The 26308-nt window shown below is 42.1% G+C and overlaps 1 protein-coding gene across 10 annotated transcripts in view; it reads left to right on the top strand.

Annotated features, from left to right (window-relative positions):
• The window catches only part of LOC106085440 (protein qui-1), a 470324-nt gene that overhangs the window by 142803 nt on the left and 301213 nt on the right, over window positions 1-26308 (top strand). For all 10 annotated transcript variants that reach the window (XM_059370582.1, XM_059370587.1, XM_059370589.1 and 7 more), the window contains one exon: window positions 7741-7782. The gene's annotated coding sequence lies outside the window, so the exon portion shown is untranslated. The remainder of the gene's footprint in view (window positions 1-7740; window positions 7783-26308) is intronic.

Genomic DNA, 26308 nt, shown 5'->3' on the forward strand with positions numbered 1-26308 from the left:
AATTAGTCACAGTAATTAAATAATGTGTACAACAAATGCCATTGTACATTTTTAATTGTCTAATTTTTCTGCTCTGCGTGTCCTCCCCAAGCACTCTGGCAATTAAATGATAACGGGCACGAAGGAAAAATCTCCTCAACCTATTTATCCGAATAATACAGCAGCGAATTGTCACAAAGCATAAGGCACAAAGAATTGCCAGACAATAGGCCACAAACAAACAAACAACAACAAAAAAAAACAAAGGCGAAAACAAGAGTTCGTGACACAAGGGGTCATAAATGTTTATGCCAAAATAATGTAAAGCTCCAGGACACCAGTCGTGTAATAAAGGCTTAAAAACACACACACACACACACTATGGGGGCTGGGAGAAATGAGGCTGTAAGAAAAACCTGTAGAAATGCGATAGGTTCGTTAGGTTAACAGGGAATTGTGCAAAAAAAAACCTTAATAATTAATTTTCTTGTAGATTATGTTTATCAACGACAATATCAGGCTTTTTTTAAGGGGTTCAAGAAGGCAAACCAGGGGATTGGTTGATTTGTGATAGTGTTCCTTATATATAACTAGCCGAACAGGGCCCGCTACGCTGCGCCTTCTTTAACTCTCTAATATCTCATTAGGTTGGAGACACTTCGCCCTGAATGCGGGTATCGAATTCGTGCCATTGTAGCCTATAACGCTGAGCGCGTTCGAATCCTGGCGAGAACGCCAGACAAAGCGGTGTTTATCGCCTCTTAATGTTGGTGACATTTGCGAGGTACAATGCCATGCATGGTCATTTTAAAAATTTTCCCCAAAGAGGTGTCGCCCTGCGGGACGCCGTTCGGACTCGGCTATAAAAAAGGTCCCTTATCGTGGAGTTTAAACTTGAATCGGAAATCACTCATTAATGTGTGAGAATTTGCCCCTTCTCGGTTCCTAGTGGTAATGTTCTTCCTTAGGGTAACGTTCTCATTAGGGGAGGGATGGCACCTCAGACATTTCGATTCAAACATGGGTTTCAAAGTCGGGCTGTACTTCCAAATCCCTTTAATTTGAACTCCATATAGTCATAGTCGGTAAATATGAACCTATGACACTGAGCACGTTCGAATCCTGGTGAGAAAGCCGGACAAAGCGGTGTTTATCCCCTCTTAATGTTGGCGACATTTGCGAAGTACAATGCCATGCATGGTTATTTAAAAAATTTTCCCCAAACTTGAATCGGAAAGCACTCATTAATGTATGAGAATTTGCCCCTTCTAGGTTCCTGGTGGTAATTTTCCTCCTTAGGGTAACGTTCTCATTAGGGGAGGGATGGCACCTCAGACATTTCGACTCAAATATGGATATCAAAGTCGTACTGTACTTCCAATTCCCTTTAATTTGAGCCCCATATAGTAAATATGAACCGTTTGGAGGGTGTTTTGGGGCTGGGGCGGCCAACGGCACTTTGCACTGAAAAAGATATCAAATTCGTTCTTTATTCCCAACGGAAATGAAGTTCAACTTAGGGGGTGCTTTAGGACGTACCCCAAAACACTTGGCTCCAAAATTGGATATCAAATTCGTTTTCTACTCTCAAATACCTTTCATTTGAGTCCCGTATTGTCATAATGGGTCAAATAACCCATTTGATGTATCTTTGGGAGGAAAAGCGCCACCTAGACTTGAACGCAAATTTTAATGTCATATTCGTAATCTACTCCCTAAACCTTTTTTTTTTTTGAGTCCTATATAGCCATGGCCGTTTAATGTGCCCATTTGGTGGTATTTGGGGTGGACGACCTCCCATTATTTAGAGGCAATGTTTTATGCCACATTTGTAATCTACTGCCGGATACTTTTCATTTGAGTCCCATATTGACATGAACTTCGAATATATCTGTTTAGAGGAGTGTTGGGGTTGGGTGGGCCCGCTGGTTACTTGGACTCAAATTTTAATACCATATTCGTTTTCTGGTCTCCAATACCTTTCATTTGTATACCCTTATTGTGCCTATCGGACCACTTTCGGTAATGGGTGGCGTTTTTGGGGTAAGGGGGAGGTTCCGCCTCCACCCGATATCTCAAAATTATTTTGCCTATATTTCCTTCCAGACAAACGTACACAATTTATGAAAATTAAAGAAAATCGGTTCAGCCAAATATCATATAGTCAAAATGGGTTTAATTGAGTTTTTGAGGGGTGGCGTGACCCCCTATACTTCGATCTGATTTAGTATGCCAGATTCGAAATCTACTTTCGAATACCTTGCCTTTGAGCCCCATATTGAAATGAACATCCAATATGTCTGTTTGGGGAAGCTTTGGGGTTGGGGCGGCCCGATGGTAACTTAGACTTTCTAATACCATATTCGTATTCTACTCTCCAAAACCTTTCATTTGATACCTATATTGCATTGTGTTTTTGGCATAAGGGTCCCTACCCCTTCCTATACCGAAAAATTATATAGCCTATGTTTCCTTCCAGACCAACCTACACAATATGCGAAAATTTCCAGAAAATCGGCTCTGCCGTTTTTCAGTCTTTACGGAACTAACAAACAGAGTCCCATATATCCGTGATTGTCTAATGTGCCCATTTTGGGCGTTTTTGTGGGGGTGGGGTAACCCACTATCCTTCGACATGAATTTGTATGCCAGAATCATTATCTACTTTCGCATACTTTTCATTTGATACCCATATTGACCTTATCGGTCCACTTTTGATTTTGGGTGGTGTTTTTGGGGTAACGGTGGAGGGTCCGCCCCCTTCCGTTATCAATAAATTATAAAGCCTACTCCTACTTCCAGACCATATTCGTAATCTACTCCGGAATACCTTTCATTTGAGTCCCATATTGCAATAATCGTCAAATAGACCTATTTTAAGGGGTTTTGGGGCTGGGTCGGCCCCCCAGCTACTAGGAACCAACTTTATACGAAATTCGTACTCTACTCTTGAATACCTCATATTTGAATACCATATTGGCCCGATCGGTCCACTTTCATTTTTGGGTAGGACTTTTGTGGTAAGGAGGAAGGTCCGCCCCTCTCCTGATATCAAAAAGTTATAAAGCCTATGTTTCCTTTCCTTCAAGGACATCGGTTCAGCCCTTTCTTATATAATTAAGGTCTGAAAGTGGTGGAATCAGAAGACGAGGCTTACACAACAGTGGTGAAAGTTCTGAATCCTGACTATGGTCCGGTTTCTACAGATAAATTTCCCCCGTTGCAAGGCCGCTTCGGCGGCACTAAAGGCCCTTCTGATGGCAGGGGGATTTTACGTGGTTCTTATCCAGGAACCATAGGTGTGTGGAGAAATGGTACGTGGACTAAGAATTCTGGGATTTAAACTTCTCAAGGCTACGGGGAATGGGAGATAAAGAGCCTGCATTCTTGCAATGGGTAGTCTAAATGTGAGAGGCTAGCCACAATCCGCATAAAAGCTAAATTCTTCAACATCAGCCTTATTTGTCCCATGCCCGATTGAAGACAAAGACGAGATAGACCAAGGATATTTTCTACGAGCGCCTAGAGAGAGAATATGTCCTCTGCCCCACTCATGATATTAAAATCGTTCTGGGAGATTTTAATGCGAAAATAGGGAAGGAAGACATTTTTGGTCCAACAGTCGGAAAGTTTAGCCTCCACGAGATAACGTCCAGTAATGGGTTGAGGCTGATAGATTTCGCCGCGGCAAAAAACATGGTAGTTAGTAGCACCAGATTTCAAAATAAAAATATTCACAAAGCCACATGGCTGTCACCCGATCAAAACACGAGAAACCAAATTGATCACGTTGTGATAGATGGAAGGCATTCATCCAGCGTGTAAGATGTACGATCGATCAGTGAAGCGAATATAGATTCGGATCATTACCTTGTTGCAGCAAAGGTTCGCACCCGTTTGAACATGGCGAAGAAAGTACGATCTGACACTGCATGGAAGCTGGACATTGAAAAGCTGCAAACACATCAAATGGCAGCGGCATACTCCACTCGAATGACCCAACTGCTTGATGAAAGCACTCCTTGTTCCGATGATATAATGGCGCAGTGGCAAACTATTGCCCACTCCATGGAAAATGCGGCGAAATCCGTACTTGGGTACCGAAAGCCTCCTCTAAGAAACCCATAGTACGACCAAGAGTGTCGAGATGCTACTGAAGCCAAGAATGCGGCATAAAGAGCAACGCTGCAATCAGTAGCAAAGCGCCAGATGATGAAGAGGTATCGGGAGAAAAGGAGAGAGGAGAAACTTCTATTCCGCAGAAAGAAAAAGGAAATAGAAAGACGTGAGTGTGAGCGAATTCAGATGCACAGGTGTCGGAATGAAGTCCGGAAATTCTACCAAAGAATTAAACAACAAACCGATGGCTTTGGTGCAGTCACATCCTCCTGAAGAGACAATAAAGGAAATCTGGTAACTGACACAGATAACATGCCGAGGATATGGAAAGAACATTTTACCCAACTGCTCGTGTCCGATGTTGGCGGCGAAGGGGATACCGCAGAAGCAATCTCTGATGATGGTATAGAATGTTTACCTCCTAGTCAGAATGAGGTCCAAGTAGCAGTGACCCGACTAATGAACAACAAGGCAGCAGGAGCCCACGGGTTACCCGCTGAACTATTTAAGGCCGGAGGCGACACGCTGATAAGGCGTATGAATCAGCTTACCTGCGCAATCTGGCTAGAAGAACGCATACCCGATGATTGGAACCTCGGCATACTATGTTCCGTACACAAGAATGGAGACAAGACGGAATGTGCCAACTACACTCTCGAGCGTACTGTGTGAAAGATTAAAACCTAAAGTCAATGAGATGGTTGGGTCTTATCAATACGGCGGACCTAGTAAATCCACCCTGGACCAGATATTCACACTGCTCCAAATCCCGGAAATAACCCGAGAAGGACATATCAACACCTACCATTTCATTGTTGACTACAAGGCCGCTTTCGCTAGCCGTTTACGTTCAAAGGTATTTTAAGCCATGGCTGAGTTTGATATCGCTGCAAAATTAATAAGACTATGGAGGAATAGGAAATAATCTCTCCGATCCATTCAAACCAAACAAGGTTTCAGACAAAGAGAGAGCCTATCATGTGATCTCTTTAATATCCTACTGGAGAAGTTTATACGAAATGGAGTTGTGAACACTATTACTCGCCTATGCCGACGCGATATCATAGCCGACGAAGTAGTAACTGCTGCCTTTGAAAGAATCGAAAGAGAGTCAGTGAAAATGGGTCTGGCAGAACATGGCGACAAGACGAAATGGATGGTTTCAACTCTAAAAACGCCTAGTACAAATGTACAATCAGATAAAGAAAACCAGTAAGGGAGGGCAAAAGTCGGGCGGTGCCGACTGTATAATACCCTACACCTACCCTATAAGTGTAAGGTGGGAGCTATATCCAATTCTGAACCAATTTTGATCGACCTCGGCGAGCAAATATGGTCAAACTGTAAATTGCCGAAAATCTGGCAAACATATATATAGGAACTATATCTAATTCTGATTCGATTTTGAACAAACTTCTCAGATAATGTGGAAGTCGGGCAAGGCGTTGTACAAAGTTTTGGGAAAATTGGTTAATAAATGCGATTGCAATGGTCGTTGGAGTGAAAATCGGGCGATATATATAAAAGAGAGCTATATCTAAATCTGAACCGATTTCTATGAAATTCACCAGTAATGCCGAGAGTCATAAAAAAAATCCTTTCTGCCAAATTTCGAGAGAATCGTTTATTAAATGACCATTTTATTGCATTATTACTGCAAATCGGGCGAACATATGTATGGGAGCTATATCTAAATCTGAACCGATTTTTTCCAATTTCATTAGGCTTCGTCTCTAGGCCGAAAAACATGCCTGTACCAAATTTGAAGACGATCGGATGAAAATTCCAACCTGGAGATTGTACGGACGGACAGACAGACAGACGGACATAGCTAAATCGAATCAGAAAGTGATTCTGGATCGATCGGTATACTTATCAATGTCTATCTCTCTTCCTTTTGGGTGTTACAAACTAATTCACTAAGTTATAATACCCTATATCACAGTAGTGGTGTAGGGTATAATGAAGAAATTTGGGAACCACAATTTTGAGATTGTTAGCAACTTTATCTACCACGGCACCGCCGTAACCGAAACGAATGCCCCCAGTTTTGAAATAAAGCCAAGAATAATTCTGTCAAACAGATGCTTCTTTGGATTAGGTAAGCAGTGTAACAAGTAACAAGTTCTGAGGCATGGGTACTTGTGAAAGCAGACGAGGTAGTACTTGGAGTGTTTGAGAGAAAGATTCTTCGTAAAATATATGGAGCAGTTTGCGTTAGTGGAGAATATAGGCGATGTATGAACCACGAGTTGTATGAGCTGAATGACGATGACAGCACGGCTACGTTGGCTAGGTCTTGTTGTCAGAATGGATGAAGAAGATCAGGCAAAGAAGTCTTTTGAATGCAAACACGGTGGTACACGTCAACCGGGAAGACCAAAAGTCCGATGGAAAGACCAAGTGGTGGGATACCCCTCGAAATTTGGTGTCAGGGATTGTAAAATGAGCGCAGAAGATCGAGGCGCTTGAAACGGTATTCTACATCCAAACAAATGTTTTGTCATAGCCAATTAAAGTGAACTATATACAAATATGAAGCAATATGGCTCATTTAAAATCCCATAGACATCGATGAAAAGTGTAAATCCGATATTGTGATATTGACAAAGGGACTAAATGCTAAAATAAGAAGACTTTGACTAACTCATATACCCTAACACATCCATATTTCGAGGTGTTGATAATAGAATGACTAGATTAATCATTTTTTGGTATGGAGGGGTATTAATTATGTCTGTATCACCCACAAAAAGTTCAACTCTAGCACTTTCTTTAACAAACCAATTGAAAAAATCTGCATGTTGCTGGTGACACTGCATTGTTTATAAGTGTTAATCAATTTTATTACGGCTTATAAAATCAACAATTTATTCAGCATTATTTGTTCACGCATTTAATATGTTTGCTCTTACTGTCGAGCATACATTATTATTATTTTATAATTGATAGTAATTGTGCACGATAAATTGCATGCATTTTTATTACAAAGAAAATGTGATTGCTTGATGTTGTGGATGTAAAATAATTAAACGCTTTTCATGTCCTACCATGCGGAATAACTGGTTTATAAGGATGGCATTTTGTGATAAACTAATTTTTTTTCTAGTTTGCCGATTGGATAATAGGTAATTGCAAACTGTTTCAGTTATTGATTTTACGACAAGTTTATTCGGGCTAAAGTTTGGCAAGTCGACCTAAGGATATTCAACAACAGAGTGGATTTAAAAACATAGAGTGAAGGGCATTTGTATGGTATAGAATTTAAATTTTACTCATTTTATTATATTGAATGGCAAATAAAAGGTATTGGTTTGATTTACATACATATATTTAAATTTTTATACCTACTATTGGGTTGCCCAAAAAGTAATTGCGGATTTTTTAAAAGAAAGTAAATGCATTTTTAATAAAACTTAGAATAAACTTTAATCAAATATACTTTTTCTACACTTTTTTTCTAAAGCAAGCTAAAAGTAACAGCTGATAACTGACAGAAGAAAGAATGCAATTACAGAGTCACAAGCCGTTGAAAAAATTTGTCAACGCCAACTATATGAAAAATCCGCAATTACTTTTTGGGCAACCATAAATTGTAATTTGAATTTTGTAAGATTATTGATGGCTTTTTTTTCTTTTCAGGAAACGCATTGCGAATAGAAAAACATTGAAATCCATGCTGCTGTAAGTATTACTAACCTTGCTTCACTTTAATTGGATATGACAGAACATTTGTTCCACTTACCGAACATAGAATAGCATTCCAAGCACCTCGATCTTCTGCGCTCATTCTAAAATCTATGATGCCAAGTTTCGAGGTTTCTCTCACCACTTGATCTTTCCATTGGGCTTTTGGTCTTCCTGGTTTTCGTGTACCACCGTGTTTGCCTTCAAAAGACTTCCTGTCTGGAGCTTCTTACGAAGAATCTTTCTCTCAAATACTCCAAGTACTGCCTCGTCTGCTTTCACAAGTACCCATGCTTCAGAACCATATAACACCACGAGTAGTATCAGTGTCTTGTATAGTGTAATCTTCGTCTGTCGAGAGGTGGCCTTGTTTCTAAACTGCTTACTTAGTCCAAAGTAGCATCTGTTTGCCAGTATTATTCTTCGCTTAATCTCAAAACTGGTGTCATTCGTTTCGGTTATGGCGGTGCCGAGGTAGATAAAGTTGATGACTATCTCAGAGTTGTGGTTCCCAACTCTCCCCATTTTCTTTATCTGCTCGGTTGTGCAAGGCTTTTTGGGAGTTGAAACCATTCATTTCGTCTTATCTCCATTTACCGCCAGACCCATTTTCACTGACTCTCTTTCGATTCTTTTAATGTGATTAGTGTGCAGATGTGACTAGCCAAGAGAACACACTCACACTCACACATGCTACTCGCCTATGCCGACGACATCGACATTATAGGTCGCATTTCGAATAATCTTCTCCAGCAGGATATTGAAGAGACTACACGATAGACTGTCTTTTTGTCTAAATCCTCGTTTGGTATTAAATGGTTCGGAGAGATTCTTTCCTATTCTTACTGAGGATCGCTTAACAGCAAGTATCATCCTGCAGAGTCTTATTAATTTTGCAGGGATACCAAACTCAGTCATGGCTTGGAAGACCTTTGACGGCAAAGGGGTATCAAAGCGGCGGCTTTGAAGCCAAAAAAGAGATGGTAGGTGTTGATATGTCCTTTTCGGTTCTTTACGGGATTTGGCGCAGTGTGAATATCTGGTCCAGGGTGGATTTGCCAGGTCTAAAACCGCATTGATATGGACCAATTATCTCATTGACTTTAGGTTTTAATCTTTCACACAGTACGCTCGAGAGTATCTTGTATGCGATGGGGAGGAGACTCCGTTCCGTTTTGTCTCCTTTCTTGCGTACGGGACATAGTATGCTGAGGTTCCAGTCATCGGGTATGCGAACTTCTAGCCAGATTGCGCAGATAAGCTGATGCATACGCCTTATCAGCTTGTCGCCTTCGGTCTTAAATAGTTCAGCGGGTAACCCGTCGGCTACTGCTGCCTTGTTGGTCTTTAGTCGGGTCACTGCTACTTGGACCTCTTCTTCAATAAAACGATTTCGATATCTGACAATGTCAAATAGTCAGGAATGATTTTGGACAGAAAACTTAATTGACCCTCAGATGTTGGGTACTATATAGTGGGTGGATGGACCGTAGGCTCGAAATGTGGCTTGAATACGAGGATAGTCCACTGGCTCTACTGGAACGTGATTAGACAAAAAGTGCAATGAAGGGACAATACAACAGGTTCAGAGAACATGTTGTCTGGGCATAGTTGGAGCGATAAGAACCACGCCCACTAGGGCACCGGAGACTATTCTATTGGGTTGCCCAAAAAGTAATTGCGGATTTTTTAAAAGAAAGTAAATGCATTTTTAATAAAACTTAGAATGAACTTTAATCAAATATACTTTTTTTACACTTTTTTTCTAATGCAAGCTAAAAGTAACAGCTGATAACTGACAGAAGAAAGAATGCAATTACAGAGTCACAAGCTGTGAAAAAATTTGTCAAATATATATCCAACCCATTGACATACAGATTTAGTATAATGCAGCCACTGCGGCTATAAGACTTAAAGTGCTCGGAAAATGCTTAGAGCAGAGGAGCAGGTCATACCATCACAGTATAATCGTGGTGACGATAGGAAACCCGAATAAATTAGAAGAGATATCCGATTGGATACCTGTGATGGCACTTGAGATCGAGTGCGAGACATTGGTGTATTGTAGTGCCATCTAGAAAATTATGCTATACCCATGGATAAGAGCTAGAGGACAGAGTGGGCTTGGGGGTATATATTGAGAACCCACGGACTGAGATCTCTTTTTAACTACCCGACCATAATACGATCTTGCAGGCAGAGGTCCGGGCTATCACGGAATGCGTGAGGTTTTGTGATGTTCACACTAGGACGTCAAGCGTAAAAATCGCGACGGTAAGGTCACGGACAGTCTTGGAATGTAAGAAGGAGATTAACGCTTTATTTAAAGATGGCACAATCTGCAGCGTATGGGTGCTGGGTAATAGCGGAGTAAGGGGACGGCTATCCCCAGTGATGGACAGTGGATAGCCGTCAATAAACTTGGTTAACCCGAAGCCTTTCAAATCGACGTCAAGTCGACGCTGTGCGAGTTAAGGTCGTGTTCGACGAACGGTCTGTAGGATGTCGAAAATCTTAAGGGGGAGATCCGGATCATGATAAGACGAGGCAATTACTTAAAGGAAGTATACTGGAGTTCAGTATAGCTTTCCGTATCCAAATGGGAGGCCACCATAGTGCAAAGGTTAGCATTGTTTTTCTTATGAGGTTAGGACATGCATATATTGTGTCCATGCCCTAGCCATTGGTTCAGGTGGATTCTTGATACTGGACCGTTGATCACCTGCAGAAATGTTTCGTATAATATTTTCACTAATGTTTGTTTGGGTTGAACCCAAATGTCATTGCATTCATCTGGGAGATCAAGGCGCCGCAAGGCAGCTTGTCTTATGAATGAATGCCTTAAGCCTAGATTCGGGGGAAGATGGTGGATATGTTAATATGGCCCCCGTGTAAACCAATCTACCAATTTAAGGTCATTTAAGCCATATTTATTACAAAATTTCGCTGATATTTGGCACAGTGGGTTATGTTGGTTGGTCCCCTCGACATCCGTACTGTGTGTGGTTCAGACTGGACTATATTTGGATAAAGCTGTCATATTAACCGATTTACATTCTTGGGCCCTTAAAGGCACATCAATTGGCCATTTCACCGAATGGTGTAGTGAACTCTATGGTCGCTTTCGCCCGACTTTGACTCTCTTCACTTGCTTTTACTGAAGCATTTTAGTGAAGCAAACTTGCAAAGGCAAAGAAACACAAACACCCACATAAAATATTTAAAATTAGTAAAAACGTAATCAGAGATACAAAATTCACCTGAGGCTGCACATAATCTGGGGCAGGCCTGAACTAAAACTTGCAAAAGTTAACAAAGGATATGTACCATAAACTTCTGGCCATCGAAGAGGGCGGGAAAATGGGAACGAACCACAGCAGTTACACACCGAAAAAGAAAAAATCCCTTAAATATTGCAAGAAATTTAATGCCGCTTATGTGTCTTTTGTGCAAAGAGAAAGAAAACTGAAACTGAAACAAATTTCACTGCAATTTAAAAAAACAAAAAAGAAAATAAAAGCGAAGAGAAGCCATTAACAAAGCAATCCCATGCTCCCCCAGCCAGGCTTCCTTTTGTCAGCTATACAACAAAGGAAATGCTTGTTCGTTGCTCCTCATTGGAGCAATCCTTGTACGAGTATGCCGTTGTACCAGCTTAATTTATGTTATACCCTAACTTGGCGTTTCACTGGATCAGCTCCAACGATGACGATGATGAGGCGATGACGATGACGACGATGGTGGGTGGCCAGAGGATGCCTGAAATGAAATGCCAGGTCCTCTGTAGATGGCGAATGGGTGTCGGGGCGATAGCGTGCGTTTCCTCAGATTATGCAAATGAGTTTTTCTTGACGCCTTCCCTCTCTTTATGGATTTTTCTACTTTGCTTGCTTTTTTTTCTCTCTCTCGTTCGCTTTCGTTGTTTAAAAGCGTAAATAATACATAAAACGTGTTGAACACAAATGGTTTCATCACTTGCCAGCACCGCAGAGCCACCACACTCTGGCAAGCACCTCTATGCATCCCTTCTCCATCATCGGGATGCTTTAAGAATGGCACTTTGTTAAATTCTGGTTGGCGACTTTAAAGATGACAGAAACGTAAACAAGCAACTTTATGTTTTTGTCTAGCAACAATTTAGATTAAATGTTTGTGGGTGGCAGTGGCTGTGATAGGTTAGGCCAGCAGATGGAGCCGCTGCAAAATAATGTTTATTTTGTTAACTGAAGTTTGAATGAGCTCCAGATTTTCGACACTGATTTTGCAATCGAGGGCAATGTTTTGTGTACCATAAATTACAACGAAGCGAAAGTGGGGTGAGATTTTGACTTTGGCTTTTATGATTGAGATTGATGCCAGTAGCACATATTTAATTATTTCAGAGTTCATGCCATGAACTCAACTGAACTGAATCAATGAGGTGGACTCTGGCAGTCCACAAGTCAAATACACTGCCCTTTATAGTTACTAATTTGCTATAGATTAAAACTTATGGTCTACTCGCCCGTATTTGGCTCGTGGCATAAGCAAACGCTTTCTCCTGACCAATATTTGTAAAAACCCAAAATATATTTTGTCTTCTAGTTCCAACCAACTCATCAGAGATCCTTTGATAACTCTAATGGCTTGCGAATATGGAGATCTGCTACTTTAGTGGCAGTCTGCCATCAGACTCACTTAGACGTTTTCGTTCATTGTGATACCACAGGAACAGAGAAAGGAAGATGCCTTCTAGTTCCTACCGTTGAAACATTCAGATTGCTTTAAAAAGCCCAATAACTCGCGAATGTTCAAATCCGCTTACTTAGAAAGGTTCTCAAAAAAATGAGAACCTAAGGTGGAACTCCTTCTGACAGCCAGTGCGCGGCACTCACACAACAGATGTTCTACAGTCTCTTCTTCTTCGATGTGCCTACAGCTTCTGCAAAAGTCGTTGCTGTCAGTCTGTCAGCATGTTTTCCAATTAGACAGTGACCTGTCATGACGAACACAATGACTAAGACGTCTGTTCTAGCCAATGACAGCAAAGCGGTTGGCCTCTTCAAGTCTAGATTAGGCCACATAGTTTTGGAATGCTCACAGGTCCACCATTTGTGATCATCTATCATTCGTTGCCCTTTGGGCCTGATCCTGAAGACTTAGCTTACATGTCGCTGGAGGCATACCCACAGATTCCAGTTCCCCTAGAATGTGTAGGGTAGTTACTAGTCCCGCAAGTTCGTCCGCTTTATAATTCCCTGGAATATCTCTGTGGCCCGGCACGCAGAAGTGGTGAATATTGAACAATTCAGCCATCTCGTTGAAAGATCTGCGACAGTCAAGGGAGGTTTTTGTGTTCAGAAATACCTTGTCCATGGATTTAATGGCTGCTGGCCATTCCACTATTTCTTTAATTGCAAGGATCTAAGTTTGATATACACTGCAGTGTTCGGCTAAGCTTCTCGATATGACCAGGTTCTAGTTTTTCAGCGTACGCCCAAACCCCACCTGGTCATCTAGTTTGGAACCATCCGTAGAGAAGTCTATGTATCTTCCATTACCAGGGATATCGTAGCTCCAAACGGTTCTATCAGGAGTAGTGGTACAGTACTTTTTATCAAAAAGCAGCTCAGGTAGGGTGTAATCCACACTGCCTGAAACATCGGACATTGTATAAAGAACAAGTAAAAGCGTGCTAAGTTCGGCCGGGCCGAATCTTATATACCCTCCACCATGGATCGCATTTGTCGAGTTCTTTTCCCGCCATCTCTTCTTAGGCAAAACAGGATATAAGGAAAGATTTGCTCTGCTATTAGAGCGATAACAAGATATGGTTCGGTTTGGACCACAATTAAATTATATGTTGGAGACCTGTGTAAAATGTCGGCCAATTCGAAAAAGAATTGCGCCCTTTGGGGGCTCAAGAAGTAAAAAAGAGAGGTCGATTTATATGGGAGCTGTATCGGGCTATAGACCGATTCAGACCATAATAAACACGTATGTTGATGGTCATGAGACGATCCGTTGTACAAAATTTCAGGCAAATCGGATAATAGTTGCGACCTCTAGAGGCTCAAGAAGTCAAGACACAAGATCGGTTTATATGACAGCTATATCAGGTTATGGACCGATTTGAACCATACTTGGCACAGTTGTTGGACATCATAACAAAACACGTCTTGCAAAATTTCATTCGGATTCAAATCAAATCGGATAAGAATTGCGCACTTTAGAGGCTCAAGAAGTCAAGACCCAAGATCGGTTTATATGGCAGCTATATCAGGTTATTGACCGATTTGAACCATACTTGGCACAGTTCTTGGATATCATACCAAAACACGCCGTGCAAAATTTCATTCAAATCGGATAAGAATTGAGCACTCTAGAGGCTCAAGAACTCAAGACCCAAGATCGGTTTATATGGCTGCTAAATCGGGTTATGGACCGATTTGAACCATACTTGGCACAGTTGTTGGGTATCATACTGAAACACGTCGTGCAAAATTTCATTCCAATCGGATAAGAAATGCGCACTCTAGAGGCTCAAGAAGTCAAGACCCAAGATCGGTTTATATGGCAGCTATATCAAAACATGGACCGATATGGCCCATTTACAATTCCAACTAACCTACACTAATAAGAAGTATTTGTGCAAAATTTCAAGCGGCTAGCTTTAATCCTTCGGAAGTTAGCGTGCTTTCGACAGACAGACGGACGGACGGACGAACGGACGGACGTACAGACGGACGGACATGGTTAGATCGACATAAAATGTCGCGACGATCAAGAATACTTTATGGGGTCTTGGACGAATATTTCGAATAGTTACAAACAGAATGACGAAATTAGTATACCCCCCATCCTATCGTGGAGGGTATAAAAACACAGTGTCCATAGCCGCCACATGACCAAAGAGAAAGCTCCCTTAGCCTTATAGCAGCGATCGTAGCAATTTGTCTAATCACAATGTCCAGAGGCATAAGGTGTAGCCTTAAATTCGTTTCATCAGATGGTGTCGTCCTCAATGCTGCTGTGATGGACAAACAAGCCCTTTGGATCCGGTTGACTATTGAACAGTAGGAGGGCTTTAGAAGCGCCATTCTATAACTGCCAAAACTACTTCTGTCTTGCACGGATTTACACCTAGACCACTTTCGGCAGCCCACTTCGTTGTTGCAGTTCCCCTAACCGCAATTACCACGTCATCAGCATACGCTACCACTTTTACACCTTTTTCTTCCAGAGACTATAATATAGTGTTAATGGCTATATTCCAAAGAAGAGGATACAGTAAATGTCCTTGAGGTGTTCCTCTGCTGACCCATCTTTTTAGGTCAGTTTAGGTCGAAAAGAGGGTGCAGATATTAATTCGCCCATTCCACCATGGACATACACCTAAGCCAGTAATCGGCTTAGTGTGCGTTCTAAAAACTAGAAAGTAACCTCTAGAAAGTAAAAACCTCCAACGTGTCATCATCTTCCCCGCATGCCCTACACATGTTATCACTTGCCGCACTGATTTTACATAAGTGAGCTCGTAGTCCTATGTGTCCCGTTATGATACCAATAGCTATACTGACCTTCTTCTTGCTTCCTTTCAGTAATAGCCTCGTCTTCTCACGATCTGGATCCCTTAGGATTTTCGCCGTCCTACCGATCGTTTCGCTGTTCCACAATGTTGCATGCGCATTCGTCTCCCACTTCCTTAACTCGGACTGGGTCGACCCGAAAGGCTTCGGGTTAACCAAGTTTATTGACGGCAGTTCTCTGGCCTTTACCGCCAAATCGTCTGCCCTTTCATTTCCCCTTACTCCGTTATGGCCCGGCACCCAAACGATGCGGATTTTGCCATCCTCAGAGAATGCGTTAAACTCCTTCTTACACTCCAAGACTGTTCGTGACCTTACCGTCCTGGTTGTTATTGCCCATATGGCAATTTTACTGTCGGTGAAGATGTTCACACCCGACGTCCTCCACCACACCACTTCACGCATTCCGTGATCACTCGGATCTCCGCCTGCAGGACCGTATTATGGTTAGGCAGCCTAAAACAGATCGCAGTCCCTGGTTTCTCAATGTAAACCCCCAGACTCACTCTGTCCTCTAGCTTGGATCTATCCGTTTAACATGATCTTCCAGGTGGCAATACTAGGGTTCCGTCAATCAAAGCCTGTGCCGATGGCAGCCCAGTCATATGCCATATGCAAGACCCTTTCGGCCCTTCTGCATAGCTTGTTCGGATCCTTACTCCTTAGAAGTATTATAACATCTGCGCAGCAGACGGGTTCAAATCCCTCCTCAATCAGCACCCGTAATAGGTCATTGATGATGGTCACCCATAGGACCCATCTTTTTAGCTGATCACCAGATTCCAAGCCTGCCGTAATGCCTCTTTTAGTAAGTAAGTTATTAATGAACTTTCTTACGGTAGAGTTGATGCCTAGAAACTCCAACCCCTTCATGATTGACGTCGGTTTTACATTACTGAAAGCACCATCAATGTCAAGAAATGCTACCTTTGTTTATTCCTTGACAGCGCGAGAACCCTCTATGTAGCCGAGTAGGTCGTGACGGGGTGTTTTATTGGATTTGCCTTTACTATATGCATGCTGCTGCCGCGACAGGCAGGATCTTTGCCCTAAGATATGTTTCTATCAACCTCTTAAGAGTCTTCAGCATAAAGGATGACAGACTTATAGGACGAAAATATTTCGCCTTCGTGTGGTAAGATTTTCCTGCTTTCAAAATGAAAACGACCTTCGTTTCCCTTCTATATGACATGCTGATACAAGCAGGGTATATCACCCTAAGCCAGGGAACCAGTCTATCAGACACAGTCTGTAATTCAACTGGTGATACACCATCAGGGCCTGGTCGAAACTTCTTTCCCTAATAACCTCCGACGAATGCATACCAGTGATAACCTCTTCTGGCGCCACGTTGTCCGTTGGAGAAATTCCCGGTAAATGTGCAATAATGAGTAGTTCTAGTGTTTCCTCACTAGACATTGTCCACACATTCTCTGACTCCTGAATATACCCCACCGTAATAGGTCTTGAGGACAGAATCTTCCTTAGCCCAAGATGTATCCTCCATGGAGTTACAGAATTCCAACCAGGATTTGTTTTGAGCCTTTCTCAGTTCACCCTCATATATTTCTTAGCTCAGCCTTATAGATGTCCCAATCCCAAATGTTGTGGTGTTGTGGCTTTCTTCCTGTTGAATAGTTTTCTGCAGTCCTTCCTTTGATCAACCAGCTCTGGGGTCCACCATGGGGTTCGCTGTTTGCCCCTTGGCTTGGCACTAGGACACGCTGATATAAGCGAGTCATTTGGAGGCCTTGGTGATCCGCTTCACCACCTTGTCTACTTCTCCGCAGTTGCCACTTCCTTTTCAAGTCTAGAAGGGATAGTAGTGCAGAATTTGTGCCGAAATTTATCCCAATCCGCATTTCTTCTGTTTAGCCGAGGGAAAAGTTAAGCAGTATTTTCTGCCAGGCTGAAACTAATATAACAATGATCAGAGAAGCTGTAGTCATCCAATGCGTTCCAGTCGCATATGATGAATATATTCTTTCGGCCGGTTTTTGTTCGATTTTATAGTCCAGCATGGACTTAAACTAAAATTTTGCCAAAATCTTCGAACTTTCCACTCTGGCTTTTTTATTCCCTCCACCATAGGATGGGGGTATACTAATTTCGTCATTCTGTTAGTAACTTCTCGAAATACTCGTCTAAGACCCCATAAAGTATATATATTCTTGACCATCAAGACATTTTAAGTCGAACTAGACATGTCCGTCCGTCTGTCCGTCCGTCCGTCTGTCTGTCCGTCCGTCTGTCCGTCCGTCTGTCTGTCGAAAGCACGCTAACTTTCGAAGGAGTAAAGTTAGCCGCTCGAAATTTTGCGCAAGTACTTCTGATTAGTGTAGGTCGGTTGGAATTGTAAATGGGCTATATCGGTCCATGTTTTGATATAGCTGCCATAAAAACCGATCATGGATCTTGACTTCTTGAGCCACTAGAGGGCGCAATTCTTATCCGACTTGGCTGAAATTTGGCACGACAAGTTTTTCTATTACCTTTAACAACTGTGCTAAGTATGGTTTAAATCGGTCCATAACCTGATATAGCTGTCATATAAACCTATCTGGGGTTTTGACTTCTTGAGCCGCTAGAGGGCACAATTCTTATCCGATTTGGCTGAAATTTTGCACGACGTTTTTTGTTATGACTTCCAACAACTGTTTTAAGAATCGTTCAAATCGGTCTTCCAACAACTTTGCTAAGTATGGTTGAAATCGGTCCATAACCTGATATAGCTGTCATATAAAGCTATATGGGGTCTTGACTTCTTAAGCCGCTAGAGGGCACAATTCTTATCCGATTTGGCTGAAATTTGACATGAAGAGTTTTTCTATTACCTTTAACAACTGTGCTAAGTATGGTTTAAATCGGTCCATAACTGGATATATCTGCCATATAAACCTATCTGGGGTCTTGACTTCTTAAGCGTCTAAAGTGCGCAATTCTTAACCAATTTGGCTAAAATTTTGCATGAGGTGTTTTGTTATGACTTCCAACAACTGTGCTAAGAATAGTTCAAATCGGTCCATAACCTGATATAGCTGTCATATAAACCTATCTGGGGTCTTGACTTCTTGAGCCACTAGAGGGTACTATTCTTATCCGATTTGGCTGAAATTTTGAATGAGGTGTTTTGTTATTACCGTCAACAACTGTGCTGAGTATGGTTGACATCGTTCCATAACCTGATATAGCTGCCATATAAACCAATATGGGATGTTGTCTTTTTGAGCCTCTAAAGGGCGCAAATATTACCCGATTTGGCTGAAATTTTGTACAACGGCTTCTCTCATGACCTTTAACATACGTGTCGAATATGGCTTGAATTGGTTTATAGCCCAATACAGCTCTCCTATAAACCGATCTCCCTATTTTACTTCTTCATCCCCTCAAGTGCGCAATTCTTACTAGATTTGCCTGAAATTTTACACAATGACTGACTACTATGGTCTCCAATTTTCAGTTCCATTATGGTCCGAAATGAACCATTACTTGATATTATTCCAATGACATAGCAATTCTTTTCTTTTATCCTTTGTTTGCCTAAAAAGAGATACCGTGGCAGGAGTTGGACAAATGCGATGCTTGGTGGAGGGTATATAAGATTCGGCCCGGCCGAACGTACCACGCTTTTACATGTTAACCTCAGCATTGTCAAATGAGGCCACCGTAGCGCAGAGGTTAGCATGTCCACCTATGACGCTGAATGCCTTGGCTCGAATCCTGGCGCGACCATCAGAAACAATTTTCAGCGGTGGTTTTCCCCTCCTAATGCTGGCAACATTTGTGAGGTACTATGCCATGTAAAACTTCTCTTCAAAGAGGTGTCGCACTGTGGTACGCCATTCGGACTCGTCTATAAAAAGAAGGCCCCTTATCATTGAGCTCAAAACTTGAATCGGACTGCACTCATTGATAAGTGAGAAGCCCCTGTTCCTCAGTGGAATGTTCATGGGCAAAATTTGCAAGCCTCAAAAGCATGTCTTCTGAGAATTCCACCATCTGCGGATGCGTTGCACTGTACTGTTTCGAAAGCCATAAATAAACCTTGAGAATAATACGCGTAATGCCCCTATACTTGTTAGAAATCACTTCTTAAAAATCCAGCTTATGAGCAGTTTATTTTTATGCCTTAAGACTTTCTATAATTCCAACAATTTTTCACTTGAAATTTTATTTAATTCTACCTACTCTCCATCTTCTAATTGAATGGTGTTTCCAAGAAGTTAAGAAACAATGCCTATGTATGTATGTGTGTGCGTGTGCGTGTGTTTGTGTGAATGTGGGCTCTTTAAAAATGTTTTCCAAGTTGCCAAAAAGTTAATATTAAATGAAAATTTATGCAATTAGCTTTTTAAGACATTCTAATTAAAAACATTTCCCAGACAGAAAGTGTTCAGCGCTCACCGAGCCATGAAATGCTAGTCAAGTTGTAATGGGAATTATTATCATAGGCAAGTAACATGGCCAACCACCACCCAGCTCATCCAGCCCACATAGACACCAAGGCAAAATTCATGGGTGAGGACTGAGTTCGAGGAAGTCAACCTTGAATTAATAAGCATGCCTCGTAGCCTGGTAACTCAATCATTTTTTCTTTATCATCATCAACATCATCATCGTCATCGTCGTCACTCTAAGGACAGGGTTAAAAATATGGCCCATAAAAAATCTTCCCCACATTAAGTTATTGAAAAGGGGTTTTGAGCTGATCCCAAACCATCAAGGTGCAGGTGACGATATTATGACGAATGCCAAAGGGATTTTCTCTTTGTTTGGAAGCCCGTTCGTTGCCTGGGGATAAATATGTGTTAATTGCCTTCATTTATGCCATAAACTTTAAATGGATCTTATTAATTATAATTTTCAAATATTAATTTATTCTATTTTCTCTCTCTCTTTGTTTATTTTTTATGAAGGTTTGCTTTTGGTTAGGTTTTTGATTAAGATTTTCGTTTTGCCAAAGTTTGTTTGCTGCTTTGTTTGCCAACAAAAGTTGGCGGTTTGTTGTGCTGAAGAAGTCATTGCAAACTTGGGCATCGGGGCCATGTCAAAGAGGCAATTTCTCCATCAACTTTGGTTAACCGCAACTGTTGTTAATAGCAGATGAGGGCTCTATGGCAAATGACAATTGAGAAATATTTCTGTGATGACATGTGGCAGACTTTGGCTTTCAATGGATGAATGACAAGTCTGGGGAAATTTAGAGTTTTGTGGTTAACAAATGAATGAAGGGGAGGCTATATAAGCCTCCTGCAAATACAATAGAATGATAGTTATGCATTGTTACTTGGAATAGATTGAAATAAATCCTATGAGATTCTGCAGGTGGCAGATTTGTAAACAATGGTAATACTGCTCATAACAATTCATGCTGTCAGATTCAATATTGAATTCGGCCTAGCCGAATCTTCTATACCCCTAAAATGGATCGTATTTATCAAAGTCTTTGCCCGGTTTATCTTTATAGGCAAACAAGTAAGAGCGTTCTAAGTTCGGCCGGGCCGAATCTTATATACCCTCCACCATGGATCGCATTTGTCGAGTTCTATGCGCGGTATCTCTTGTTTAGGCAAACAAAGAATATTGAACGAGAACTGTTATGCTATTGAAGCTACAATATATCAAGTCCGATTCGGATGTTGAAAGTCATGAGAGAAGCCGTTGTACAAAATTTCTGCCAAATCGGATGATAATGGCGCCCTCTAGAGGCTCAAGAAGTCGAGATCCCAGATCGGTTTATATGGCAGCTAAATATATCAGGTTATGTTCCGATTTGCGCCATACCAAGCACAGTTGTTGGAACAAAACACCTCGTGGAAAATTACAGCCAAATCGGATTAGAATTGCGCCCTCTAAAGGCTCAAGAAGTCAAGACCCAAGATTGGCTTATAAGGCAGCTACATCAAAACATGGACCGATTTAAACCATACTTAGGGCAGTTGTTGGAAGTGATACTAAAACACTACGTGCAAAATTTCAGTCATTTCGGACGAGAATTGTGCCCTCTAGAGGCTCAAGAAGTCAAGACCCAAGATCGGTTTATAAGGTTTATAAGTTATATCAGGTTATGGACCGATTTAAACCATACTTATCACAGTTGTTGGAAGTGATACCGAAACACTACGTGCAAAATTTCATTCGAATCGGATAAGAATTGCGCCCTCTAGAGGCTCAAGAAGTCAAGACCCAAGATCGGTTTATATGGCCGCTATATCAAAACATGGACCGATTTAAACCATACTTAGGGCACTTGTTGGAAGTGATAACATAATACTACGTGCAAAATTCAGCCAAATCGGATGAGAATTGCGCCCTCTAGAGGCTCCAGAAGTCAACTCCCAAGATCGGTTCATATGGCAGGTCAAAACATGAAGCGATTTCAACCATACTTAGGGCAGTTGTTGGAAGTTACACCAAAACACCGCGTGCAAAATTTCAGTCAAATCGGACAAAAATTGCGCCATCTAGAGGCTCAAGAAGTCAAGACCCAAAATCGGTTTATATGTCAGCTATATCAAAACATGAACCGATTTGGCCCATTTACAATCCCAACCGACCTACACTAATAAAAAGTACTTGTGCAAAATTTTAAGCAGCTAGCTTAACTCCTTCGGAAGTTAGCGTACTTTCAACAGACAGACGGACGGACGGACATGGCTAGATCGACATAAAATTTCACGACGATCAAGAATATATATACTTTATGGGGTCTCAGACGAATATTTCGAGGCGAAAATGACGAAATAAGTATACCTCCAACCTATGGTGGAGGGTATAAAAAAAGTAAACGCGTGCTAAGTTCGGCCGGGCCAAATCTTGGGAACCCACAAATATAGATTCTGCTACATTATGGGAGCTAAATCTGGTTATTGACCGATTTGGACCGCACTTGAAGCAGTTGTTAAGAGTCAAAATAGAGCACTATATGCAAAATTTCAGCCATATCGAATAAAAATCGCGGTTTGTTATGGCTTAGGAAGTCAAATCGGGAGATCGGTTTATATTGGAGCTATATCAGGTTTTGACCGATTCGAACCGTACTTGGCACAGTTGTTGGAAGTCATAATAGAACTCTATGCCAAATCGGATGAAAATTGTGACTTCCAGGGATTTAAGAAGTGAAATCGGGAGATCGGTTGATATGGGAGCTATATCAGGTTCTTTACCGATTTGCACCGTACTTGGCGCAGTTCTTGGAAATCAAAAGAGAATACCATGTGCAATATTTCAGCCAAATCGGACAAAAATTGCGTCTTCCAGGGGCTTAAGATATCAAATCGGAAGATCGGTTTATATAAGAGGTATATCCGGTTCTTGACCGATTTGAATGTTCGTTGGAAGTCATTGCAGTGCACTATGATTGCGGCTTCTAGGGGCTCAAGAAATCAACCCGGGAGATCGGTTTATATATAAGAGCTATATCTAAATCTGAACCTATATGGCCCATTTGCAATTCCCGTCGATCTACATAAATATTAAGTATCTTTGCAAAATTTCAAGTGGCTAGCTTTACCCGTCCCGGCCGACTTGTGTGGTGCCCATCGTTATCACGGGAAGCTTAGCTGAAAGCTACCGGGCGGATGGTGGAAATCTCCGTTTTTATGCGGAGTAGCTGCAAATGCGGCCGCGGGCAGTCAGCGATTTTCGAGAGGGGAGTCTCAGTGAGGAGTCAGGTGCCACTGGCTCTGAATTAAATACTGAGTGCCAATGATACTCGAGATGACAAGGCGAGTTATTGGCGCCTTCAAATAACCAATGGCCAACATCAGCGTTTGTTCCCAGGTTAGGGGCGGCTGGCGGCGAGCGTCGGATCTTGGAGCAAGCGGCTCGCCACAACGAGGGAAACGTGGGCAATCCCACAAAACCCATGCGGTTGGGGCGCTGGGCCAGTAACCCGCCCCCGGAAAACTGAGAACTACTATGAGAAACAAAGGAATAGTAAAAACGGACCCCCCCCCCAACGTTGACGACCCACGCAAACGAAAAAAGGACCATGATTTGCGGATCTGCACCTGGAATGTTCGCACTCTTTATAAAGAAGGTGCAGTATACGCGCTGGCGGATGTATTAGAGAAGTACAAGGCAGATATTACCGCCTTACAGGAAGTGCGATGGACTGGGAATGGCGTCACTACAACACCAAATGGTGACGAACTATAATTGCCATAACACGAGGCATGAATTTGGTTGTGGATTTGTGGTTAGTCGGAGACTGAAACACCTTGTCTCCAGCTTTACCCCGGTGGATGAGAGGCTAGCCACAATCCGCATAAAAGCCAAATTCTTCAACATCAGCTTTATGTATGCCCATGGCCCGACGGAAGACAAAGACGAGCAGACCAAGGATATTTTCTGCGAGTGCCTAGAGAGAGAATATGACCGCTGCCCCGTCCATGATATTAAAATCGTTCTGGGAGAGGAAGACATTTTTGGTCCAACAGTCGGAAAGTTTAGCCTCCACGAGATAACGTCCAGTAATGGGTTGAGACTAGATAGATTTCGCCGCGGCAAAAAACATGGTAGTTAGTAGCACCAGATTGCAAAAATATTCACAAAGCCACATGGCTGTCACCCGATCAAAACACGAGAAACCAAATTGATCACATTGTGATAGATGGAAGGCATTCATCCAGCGTGTTAGATGTACGATCGATCCGTGGAGCGAATATAGGTTCGGATCATTACCTCGTTACAGCAAAGGTTCGCACCCGTTTGAACATGGTGAGGAAAGTACGATCTGACACTGCACGGAAGCTGGACATTGAAAAGCTGCAAACACAAAAAATGGCATACTCAACTCGACTGACTCAACTGCTTGATGAAAGCACTCCTTGTTCCGATGATATTACGGCTCAGAGGCAAACTATTGCCACTCCATGGAAAATGCCGTGAAATCCGTACTTGGGTTCCGGAAGCCTCCACCAAGAAACCCATGGTACGACCAAGAGTGTCGAAATGCCACTGAAGCCAAGAATGCGGCATATAGAGCAACCCTGCAATCAGTAGCAACGCGCCAGATGAAGGAGATGTATCGGGGGAAAAGGAGAGAGGAGAAACGTCTATTCCGCAGAAAGAAAAAGGAAATGGAAAGACGTGAGTGCGAGCGAATTGAGATGTACAGGAGTCAGAATGTAGTCCGGAAATTCTACCAAAGAATTAAACACCAAACCGATGGTTTTGGTGCAGGCACATCCTCCTGCAGAGACAAAGAAGGAAATCTGGTAACTGACACAGACAACATGCTGAGGATATGGAAAGAACATTTTACCCAACTGCTAGTGTCCGACTTTGGCGGCGAAGAGAATACCGCAGAACTAATCCCTGATGATGGTATAGAAAGTTTACCTCCTAGTCAGAATGAGGTCCAAGTAGCAGTGACCCGACTAAAGAACAACAAGGCAGCAGGAGCCGACGGGTTACCCGCTGAACTATTTAAGACCCGAGGCGACACGCTGATAAGGCGTATGCATCATCTTATCTGCGCAATCTGGCTAGAAGAACGCATTCCCGATGATTGGAACCTCAGCATATTATCTCCCGTACACAAGAAAGGAGACAAGACGGTATGTGCCAACTATGGGTTGCCCAAAAAGTAATTGCGGATTTTTTAAAAGAAGGTAAATGCATTTTTAATAAAACTTAGAATGAACTTTAATCAAATATACTTTTTTTACACTTTTTTTCTAAAGCAAGCTAAAAGTAACAGCTGATAACTGACAGAAGAAAGAATGCAATAACAGAGTCACAAGCTATGAAAAAATTTGTCAACGCCGACTATATGAACAATCCGCAATTACTTTTTGGGCAACCATATATAGGAATAAGTCTCCTCCCCATCGCATACAAGATACTCTCGAGCGTACTGTGTGAAAGATTAAAACCTAAAGTCAATGAGATAATTGGGCCCTATCAATGCGGCTTTAGACCTGGTAAATCCACCCTAGACCAGATATTCACACTGCGCCAAATCCTGGAAAAGAGCCGAGAAGGACAAATCAGCACCTACCATCTCCTTTTTGGCAACAAAGCCGCTTTTGAAACCCCTTTACGTTCAAAGGTATTTGAAGCCATGTCTGAGTTTGTTATCCCTGCAAAATTAATTAGACTCTGCAGGAAGACACTTGCTGGTTTGCATTCCTCAGTAAGTATAGGAAAGAATCTCTCCGAACCATTTAATACCAAACTAGGTTTCGGACAAGGAGACAGCCTATCGTGTGATCTCTTTAACATCCTGCTGGAGAAGATTATACGAAATGCGGATGTGAATAGATATGGCACACTAATCACAAGAGAACATATGCCGACGACATCGATATCATAGGTCGGTCACCAGAAGTAGTAACTGCAGCCTTTGAAAGAATCGAAAGAGAGTCAGTGAAAATGGGTCTGGCTGTAAATGGAGATAAGACGAAATGGATGGTTTCAAGTCCCCAAAAGCCTTGCACAACCGATCAGAGAATGGAGTAAATTGGGAACCACAACTTTGAGACAGTCAGTAACTTTATCTACCTCGGCACGGCCGTAACCGAAACGAATGACACCAGTTTTGAGATTAAGCGAAGAATAATATTGGCAAACAGATGCTACTTTGGACTAAGTAGGCAGTTTAGAGACAAGGCCACCTCCCGACAGACAAAGATTACGCTATACAAGACACTGATACTACCCGTGTTGTTATGTGTTTCTGAGGCATGGGTACTTGTGAATGCAGACGAGGCAGTACTTGGAGTGTTTGAGAGAAAGATTCTTCGTAAAATATATGGACCAGTTTGCGTTAATGGAGAATATAGGCGATATATGAACCACGAGCTGTATGAGCTGTATGACGGCGATAGCATAGTTACACGCATCGAAATACAGCGGCTGCGTTTGCCAGGTCATGTTGTCAGAATGGATGAAGAAGCACCAACGAAGAAGTCTTTTGAAGGCGAAGACGAAAAAGGGGAAGACCAAAA

The sequence above is a fragment of the Stomoxys calcitrans genome, chromosome 5, assembly GCF_963082655.1.
Source record: "Stomoxys calcitrans chromosome 5, idStoCalc2.1, whole genome shotgun sequence".
Lineage (NCBI taxonomy): Eukaryota > Metazoa > Arthropoda > Insecta > Diptera > Muscidae > Stomoxys > Stomoxys calcitrans.